This window comes from Tupaia chinensis, unplaced genomic scaffold, assembly GCF_000334495.1.
Source record: "Tupaia chinensis unplaced genomic scaffold, TupChi_1.0 Scaffold148646_1, whole genome shotgun sequence".
NCBI classification, from domain to species: Eukaryota; Metazoa; Chordata; class Mammalia; order Scandentia; family Tupaiidae; genus Tupaia; species Tupaia belangeri.
In genome coordinates, this window is record NW_006208495.1 from 1,818,299 (window position 1) to 1,827,898 (window position 9,600).

Sequence of the window (9,600 nt, forward strand, 5' to 3'; positions counted from 1 at the left end):
CTCCTAGCAATCCACAGATAATCAAGTCTCTTAAATAACATGGTGTAGTATTTGCATATAAGCAACAACCTCCCACATACATTAAATTATCTTGATTACTTATAATAGTTAATACAATGCAAATTATATGTAAATATTTATTGTATTGTACCACTTAGGGGAAAATGACAATAAAAAAATTTTGCACATGTTCACTACAGATATAACCATCATAGCTCCAACTATACATATAGTATAAGTCAGCAAACCTTAACATTTTCGATCTCTGAATGGCTGAATCTGCAGATGAAGAACCTGTGGATATGGAGTGCCAAAAGTACTTGCAAAACATGTATTTGATAAGGGGTTTGGATCCGAATGTGTAACAAAGTTTTAAAATATTTCAATCTGTGATTAGTTTCATCTGTTCTTTTTAACATATGTAAACAAAGAAAACTTGTGTTCATCACCTCATTTTTCTGGGATAAAAGTTCCTATAAATTACTTTTAGCATGCTTTATCTTAAATAAAATGTTTAAATCCTTCTTGTAATACATATACAGAAATTATGCATGTTTTGGGACCAGCAGTTGACAATGTCACTGGACTCCCATGTAGTTGACATAGTTCAAGTCCTGGACCCCATGGCTTGAACTCACATCGGGCACGTGTGCATGTGTTCCCAAGATCCTGAGAGGAGAATGGAGGAGAAGGGATTGTGGCATGGCCATCCTCCCTGGGGAGTGATTTCTTGCTTTCTGTTTCTCTGTCTCTCTCTGTCCTTCTGGTGAGTACACACGCCCTATAGCAAAAACCTCTCAAAAAAGAAATTGTGCATGTTTTTCAGTGATTTACAACGCATTATTTCATTATTTTCATTATGAAACTAATGTATGAACATATGCTCTTCGTAATTTTTTAAGAGATTTTTTCCCTTTAAGCACATGGGATTGCTGGAGGAAGAAAGAGAGAGAGACAGAGACAGAGAGAGACAGAGGCAGTGAGATGAAAAGTGAGAAATTACTCCCATGGGACCAACAGATGGTATCATGGTTTTGTGACTGGACTCTCATGTATTCAACAGCAACTCGAGTCCTGGACCTGACAGCTTAAACTCACACAGAGCAAGTGTGCATGTGTGCCCAAGATCCCTAGAGAAGAATGGAGGAGAAGGGATTACGGTGTGGCCATCCCTTCTGGGGGATAATTTCTCGCTTCCTGTCTCTGTCTTTCTGGCCAATGAACACACTGTAAAGCAAAAATCTCTCTCTAAAAAAAAAGAAAAAAGAAAAAAAAGAAGAAAAAAGAAATCACCTCCCTCCCCAGAGGAATGGCCACACCAAAATCCCCCCCTCCATTCTACTTCAAGGATCGTGAGCATGCATGCATATATACTTAGTGTGATTTTCAGTCCACTGGGTCTGGAAGTCTAACCACAGTCAACCATGTGGGAGTCCTGTGACATAACCACTACACCATCTGCTAGCCCCTGCAAAATCTTTTAACAACACATATTCATCAGAAGCAAATCAGACGATCTCCCTTAACACAATATCTTTCTCACTCCTATGGAGAACCACTGTCAATATTTTGGTGAGCATTCTCACTAAGTATATGTTTCTTTCTATGTATATTTAATAAATATTAGGTTTTTTTTTCATATAATAGAAAACCTCAAGAAATAGTGACCTCAACATGATAGCAGTTTATTTCTCTGTCCTGTAAGTTAAATCCAGAGTTTACTGTACAGAGCATTTATGATAACTGCACAATGACAAGGAATATGGAATCATTTTGCTCCATCGCCCAATCATGCTATTTCCATTCTCAGTGTCATCTTAATGTTCCAAGATGACTGATGGTACTATAGTCATTATGTGTTCAGTGGAAATTAAAGAAAAAATGAGTGGAAAAGAAAACAAAGGGGCTTCCCTAATTATCTATTTTCCTTTTAAGAAGGCTTCTGATTGTTCCTTCCAAAGATTCTCCTCAGATATATTTTTTTAATCAGGATTTCATCTCATGGTCACATCTTAGCTTCAAGCAGAGCAGGGACAATGTCTCTGAGTTGGATAGATTGCCACTGTTAATGTCATGGGGGTTATGTGAGCAAGAAGAAGAAGTAAATGGATATTAGATAGTCAAAGAGAAGTATCTGTTCACAGAAGAAAAAGAAAATACACACAGGTATATTTTTGATAAAAAGAATCACACTAAAGGTTGAACATCCCTAATTCCAACATCAACATCTTAAATGCTCCAAAATCTGAAACTTTTTCAGTGTTGATATGATGTCATAAGTGAAAAAAAATCCATATCTGACATTTTGTGTTAGGTCACTGACAAAACACTACACTACAAAATTATTGTATAGGTCTGGCCCCACAGCAGTGATTAAAGAGAGCTGGATTAAAGGGAGGAGATTACAGCAAAGACCCATTGAGGGGCTCTTTCCCCCTTATTCTCTCTGTTTCTCTCTGGTAAGCACACGTGTCACCTGGCAAAAAAAAAAAGAAAAAAAAATATATATATATTTAGATTATTTGTGTAAGGTATGTAAGAAACACAAATAAATTTCTTATTTAGACTTGGGTCCAAAATATTTCATTGCATACACACACACACACACACACACACACACACACACATGCAGATATTGGTCTGATAGCTCACAAGACTTTCTGGAGGCCTCCCTCTTCTGTCTTAGTTGCCGACATGCCATCCAGACTGAGAAAGACACAGAAACTTCAAAACCACATGAGCCACAGCCACGGTTGAATCAGCAAACACCGGAAACATCCCAGAAGTCAGGGTAATTCTGGTGACATACAACACCACAGGATCAACTTTGACAAATATCACCCAGGTTACTTTGAAAAAGCTGATATGAGGCATACCACTTAAAAAGGAACCAGAGCTTCTGCCCAACTGTCAACCTTGATAAATTGTGGACACTGGTCAGTGAGCAGACACAGGTAAATGCTGCCAAAAACAAGACTGGAATAGCTTCCATCATTGATGAAGTGCGACTGGGCTACTACAAAGTTCTGGAGAAGGGAAATCTCCTGAAGCAATCTGTCATCATGAAGGCCAAGTTCTTCAAGAGATGAGTTAAGGAGAAGGGTGTTGAGGGTACTTGTGTCCTGGTGGCTTGAAGCCACATGGAGAGAGTTTCATTAAATGCTAACAAGTGATATGTGTGTGTGTGCGTGTGTGTGTGTGTACAGATATTCTAAAATTTAAATAAAGGAAAATAAAATTAGGAGCACTTCTGGATCTAAGAAAAATTGGAACACTTCTGGATCCAAGAATTTTAGATAATGGATACTCAACCTGTGTCCATATTACATTCCAAGTTACATTTCTTATTTGGTGAAATGTTCTTAGATATTTTTTCCTCATCTATACATAAATAGTTAATTATGATCAAGGAAACTATGATAAATATATCTATATATGTATATATCATCAAAAATTTATGGAAAATCCATATTATGAAAAAGCTACACATGAGTTTCAAAATTTTTGCACCAAAATTAATACATACTATTTTTCCACAACGTTTCTGAAATCTGTTTTTATATATACTAGCACATAGTTCATATTACCACAAACTTATTTACATCATCTTTTTTATTTTTACTTGTTTATATATAATGTACTAGTACATGGATCAAACACAAATTTATTTAAACAGTCATTTCTGATATATATTTAGATTGTTATTCTGTGTCCTCAGACAATGCTTCAGTGAATTCAGTGTTTACATATATATATGCATACATGTGTGTATTTATGCACACATGCAAGTTTTATATGAATAGAATTGTCAAATTAAAGGATATGTTCATTTTAAATTTTGATAGATATTGCAAAATTGCTCTGTAAAGTAGTTGTGTCATTTAAATTCTCATTAAAATTGGATGAGTGCTTATTCCCTTATTCTGTCAACAACAGACTGATTGTCTTTAAATGTTTCTTTCATTTTTTGCCAGTAACATACATGAACATTTATATTTTGTTATTGGTTTAAATGTTTTTAAAAATAGTGCATCTATTTATTTCTTCATGAGTGAGAGAGACAGAGATAGTGAAAGAGAAAGAGAGTACACCCTACTCAGGATCTTGACACTGTGATCCACTCTCAGGCTTCAGCCAGCCCCAAGTCATGGGCAAACTCAAGATGTGTCTGGTCTTGAACCAGGAACCTTCCCATGGGTGATTGTCTACACAGAGTGTCATGTTTTACCACTGTGTCATTGTCAAGCCATAATTTTGTTAGTGTTTTAATATGTATTATGAGTCACTTTAAGCATAATTCTTGGTAATCATAAGCTCTTTTTATTACTTTTCTTTGTTCTGCTGAATAACCTAGTTATTTTCTACAATGTCAAGTATATTTCTAAAGATATTTCAAAGGAAATAAATGTAGATTAAGACTCTAGTAAACTACCTCTTCTTGCAAATTCAGCTGTGAACAAACCAAATCCAGAGGGATATAAGTTCACTGGATATCTTAAATTCAGAAGTCAACTCTGATGTCCCATTCTACCTTCATAGCACCATCTTCCATTCACTTTGCTCAGTGGTAACCCCGAAATGATTTGATCTGGACAATGCTGTTTTGAGAATCAAGTAGCTAGAACTGCAGAAGTACTGAAGACTCTTTAGGTGACAAAAGGATAAATAGAACATGAATCCTCTTACTACTGATCTAAACCAGAGGTCAAAATTTCAAATATCCACAAAGGCCACAAAAATATTAAACTGTCATGGTGAAAACAGGGAAAATTAGACACTGCAAGTAAGCCACTATATAAGTCTAACTAATTCTTACCTTTAAAGATTAGGAATCCACATTGCCAGACCTTTGTATTTTTTTAGGAGAATTCAGAATTACAGTTTTTTAACTTTATCTATTTCTCCCATGAGAGGAGAAAGAGAGGCATTGCCAAAAGAGCTTTCATGCAATAATTCACCTCCAGCTTTAGTCAGCCAGAATTACAGGCATATACACATAGTCAAGGTGTACAGGGAGACCTTGGGACATGAACCAAAACTTTTCCATATGGTTTCAACATCATGAAGCATTGCATTACCATGGCACCACTGTGGCTGGCCCAGAAATGAAGGTTTTTATATAACATCTCTTTCTGGGAGGAGGGGGTTGCCATAGGGCACATTTATTGACTGGGGAAAGACACAGAGAGACAGAGACAGGGAAAGTGAGAAATCACCCTCCAGGGGGATGGCCACAACACAATCCCTTTTCCTTCATTCTTCTCTTGAAAATTTGAACATAGGCACCATGTACCAGATGTGATTTTCAAGCCACCAGTCTAATACTTGAATCGTGGTCAGCCATTAACTAAACAAATACATTCACAGGCCAGATATTACCCATAGGATTTGACTTTTCAACCTCTAGACAATCTTTGGTGTTTAGTTTAAACCACTTTACCTGGAAATTTAGTAAGTGTGTGTTTATGATAATAACTCCCTGAAAAAAAAACACCTTCATCATTTAGCTTTGTGCTAAATATGTAACATGTTATAAGTCATCTTATTTAGTCTTTCTAAAAAACATCTATGAAATATGCTTTATTATTGCTATCTCTGTTTTATAAATGAGTAAAGTAAAGATTAGAAAGGTTGAGCAACGTGTTCATAAGGGAATAGTATTTATAGTCCTGGGTGTCTGAAATTAAAGTTTACCCTTTCAACCATGTACTATTAATTAAGTTTTACAGAATCATTTAACTTATGTGCCATATGATGGTCCTGCTCTTTGAACTTGTAGTAAATCACATAATGTCTAAAGACATGGAAGAAATTAAATAGAGGAGGTAAAATACAAAAGCAAAATGAACATTTTTAAAAGTTTACTATATGGTATGTGTGCTTGTCAGAGACAGAAAGAGAGCAAGAGAGAAATTGGGAAAGCAATCCTCTGGGGGTGATAACCATGCCATAATTCCTTCTCTTTCAGTCTCCTCTCAGGATTTTGGCTTTGCAGAGTGCCCAGTGAGTTTTTCATATCTCCGGGTTCAAGACTCAAACCATGTGATTGATGATGAGGGAATCCAACCACCTTAATTACCACACCACTATTCGCCTCCAAATAACCATATTTAAAACAATAATAATTTAAATATAATTTTCATATATTTTATATTTTTGGAGTAAGTGTGCAAAATTCAGAGGATTGTTTTGAGAAGTTAAAGAAATAATGAATATAAAACTCTACCACCGTGCCTGAATCATAGTAACTGCTCAATAAATATGTATCATTGTATATCATTTTTGTAATAAATTCATATTTTTTGCTATTGGGTTGTCAGAAAAATCAAGACATATTTTTGCAACAGATGGCACTAGTTCATTTTTGGAAGTACTACAGTCATTTACATCTATGTTATTTCTATGTTATTTGACAGCTGACAGTTCTAGCTTCTTTCTGACAAAACATAAGTGAGTTGAGTTTTGGGGAATTTATGAGTTGAAGATGGAAGGCCAAATTGTGCATTCTTGCCATATTTTCCTGTTTAACTTCAGTAAAGGAAAGAATGCGTATTGAGCTTGTGAGAAGTTGCCTATAATTCTCTCCAAGGATGTCAGTGCCAATGATAGTCCACAAAATTCCATGCTGGTGATTTTCCTTGGTCAGGGAGGCCCACCAAGGTTGATGATGATAAAATAAAGGCATTGATGAAGTTGGACCCACGTTACAGTACATGAGAGATTATAGAAATATTGAACATCCATCAAACATTTACAACCACTTGAAGAAGTGGAGATATGTAAGAAACTCAATATTTGGGGTTTCTCATGAACTCAAAGAAGTTTATTTGTCAGGGCATATAAACATCTGGGATATGCTCATTAAACATGAGGAAAATGATCCTTTTTTGAAGCTACTGATAACTGGTGATAAAAAGCAGATTGTTTACAACACTGTGCTGCTTAAATGGTCTTGGTTCCAATATGATGATTCACCTTAAATGACATCAAAAGCAGACATTCATCAAAGGAAGGTTATATTCTCAGTGTGGTGATATCTTACAGGTGTCATGTGTTTTGAGCTCCTATGAAGGAACCAAATAATCCATTTGAATGTGTACTGTTGGCAACTGGACAGTTTGAACAAATATATCATTCAAAAACCTCCAGATCCCACTGATGGTAAAGGAGTTTTGTTTCATCATGACAACATGAGACCATACACAAGTTTAATCACTAGTCAAAAATAACTGGAACTTGGTTGGGATATGTTGCCATACCCACCATACTCACCTGACCTTGTGCCATTAGAGTTCCACTTGTATCACTCTCTTCAAATTTCTTTGAGTAACATAATGGTCAATTCAGATGAGTCTGGCCCTTTGCTACCATTACCCCCAGAAACTGGATGTGGAGCAGGGAACAGCAGCATCCAGTGAGACCAACTGAGGCAGGAGAACACTTAAGACCTCCCACTGCCTTTTAATTGCCCCAGATCCATTCTGAATCAGCTCTTTCCACATCTCTTTGTTAATATTACTCCCAGAGCTTGCACTGTGGAACAGGGAACAGCAGCAATCAGTGAGGCAGGAAGACTGTCTCAGACCTCTAGCTGTCATCTACTCATCCAGAGTATTTTGAGACTTTTTACTTTTCTGAACAATGCCACGTGACTCCTACTCCCTCCCCCAGTTGAAACTCTCCAGCTCAGCTCCAGGTTCACCTGATCACAAGAGTCTGGGAAAGGAATCAACACTTAAAGGTAGCTATATACACACTTTTCTGACTGGAAGACAAGACCTCGTACCAAGAACATATCTAAGAAGTAGAGCTCTTCTTACCACAAACACTATAGAATCGACACCAGAAAAGTAGGAAGAAGTGCATAATCTATAAGATGACTAGAAACCAGCACAGAGGCACAAGAAATATGGAAAAACAAGGAAACATTTCTCCCTCAATTGAGCAGAGCATTTCTTTTTCAACCACAAAGAATTCATAGGAATGTCAGAAAAAAAATTCAGAATATTCATGGTGACAGAGACAAGGAAGTCTTTCAAGGATTTGAAGGAAGATTTTACTCCATTAAAAAAAAAAAAAGACAATTATGGAACAAGTACGTGGCATGGTGGTTAAGGTGTTGGAATTCCCACATGGCTGACCTTGGTTTGAGTTCAAGACCTGGCAGCTTGCTTTTGAACTCTCCCTCTCTCAATCTTTCTATCTTTCTCTGGCAAAACTCATGTGAAAAAAATAGTAATAAATAAATAATTTTTAAAAAATCAGAACTTCTAGAGATGAAGACAGTAATGCAGGAAATCAAAACCTCCCTTGAACGTACTAATAGCAGACTGGACCACACAGAAGACAATCTCTGAGCTGGAAGATAGAATCTTTGACTTAGATAAAACCACCAAAAATAATGAAAAAAAAATTTTTTTTAAAAAAAAATAAGGACAACATGTGGAAAATAGTAGACACTGTCAAAGGCCCAAATATCTTAATAATAATATTCCAGAAGGTGAAGATTCAGACGAGGGCATAGAAGTTCTATTCCATAAAATACTTACAGAAAACTTCTCAAAACTAGAGAGGCATTTAGACATCCAGAGCCAAGCATTCAGACATCCAGACCCAAACACAGCAGATCTATTCCATGGAATGTTTGCAGAAAGCTTCCCAAACTTAGAGAAGCATTTGGACATCCAGACCCGAAATAGAATCAACATAAGAAGATCCTGTCCATGGCACATCATAGCGACAATGGTAAAAAGTCACAGAGAAATATTGTAAAAATGGGAAGAGAGAAACTATAAGTCACTTACAAAGGTTACTCTATTAGGCTAACATCAGACCTCTTAACCAAAACAATGGAGGCAAGACAAAAATGGGAAATATATTTAAAATACTAAAAGAAAAACAATTTCAACCAAAAATATTATAACTGGCCAGATTATCCTTCACATAGAAAGGACAAATAAAACTATTCACAGACGAACACAAACTGAAAGAATTCACCAATACTAGATCAGATCTTCAAAAAGTAGTGAAGGGAGTACTACATCAGGAAAACTAAAGAAAGATAGACAGAAATAAGAGAACAAAAAACAGCCAAGTAACAATATGGCAAGGACAAGTCTGCAAATATCAATAATAGTGTTGAATGTTAATAGATTAAATTCTCTAAATGAAAAACACATACTGACTGAATGGATATAAAAAAAATAGAAACTTCCTATTTGTTGCTTACAAGAAATGTGCCTCATAGATAGAGACTTATAGACTAAAAGTGAAGAGCTGGAAAAAGATATTCCATGCAAATGGAAATAAAAAAAGGCTGGAGTCATGATACTGATATCAGATAAAATAGGGTTTAAGGCAGTTCAGATGAGGCCATAAGTCAATATTGTCTTCCGTTTTTCACCAATAAAGAGAAACCCATCTATGAACAAGGAATTGTGAAGCTCATTGAAAGACGGCGAAAGGTTATTGAACAAAACAGGCAGTATATCATCACTCGATCTTCACTCTATATGTTTGAAAAACAGAAAAAAAAAAGTCATGACTTTACCGACAACCCAATTTTTTTGTACATTTTTGAGAGAATAGTTCCCAAATTTT

The 9,600-nt window shown here is 36.0% G+C and overlaps 1 pseudogene; it reads left to right on the plus strand.

Annotated features, from left to right (window-relative positions):
* Positions 1 to 2,694: 2,694 nt before the first annotated feature.
* LOC102467791 (60S ribosomal protein L27a pseudogene) lies at positions 2,695 to 3,134 on the plus strand (annotated as a pseudogene).
* Positions 3,135 to 9,600: the final 6,466 nt, after the last annotated feature.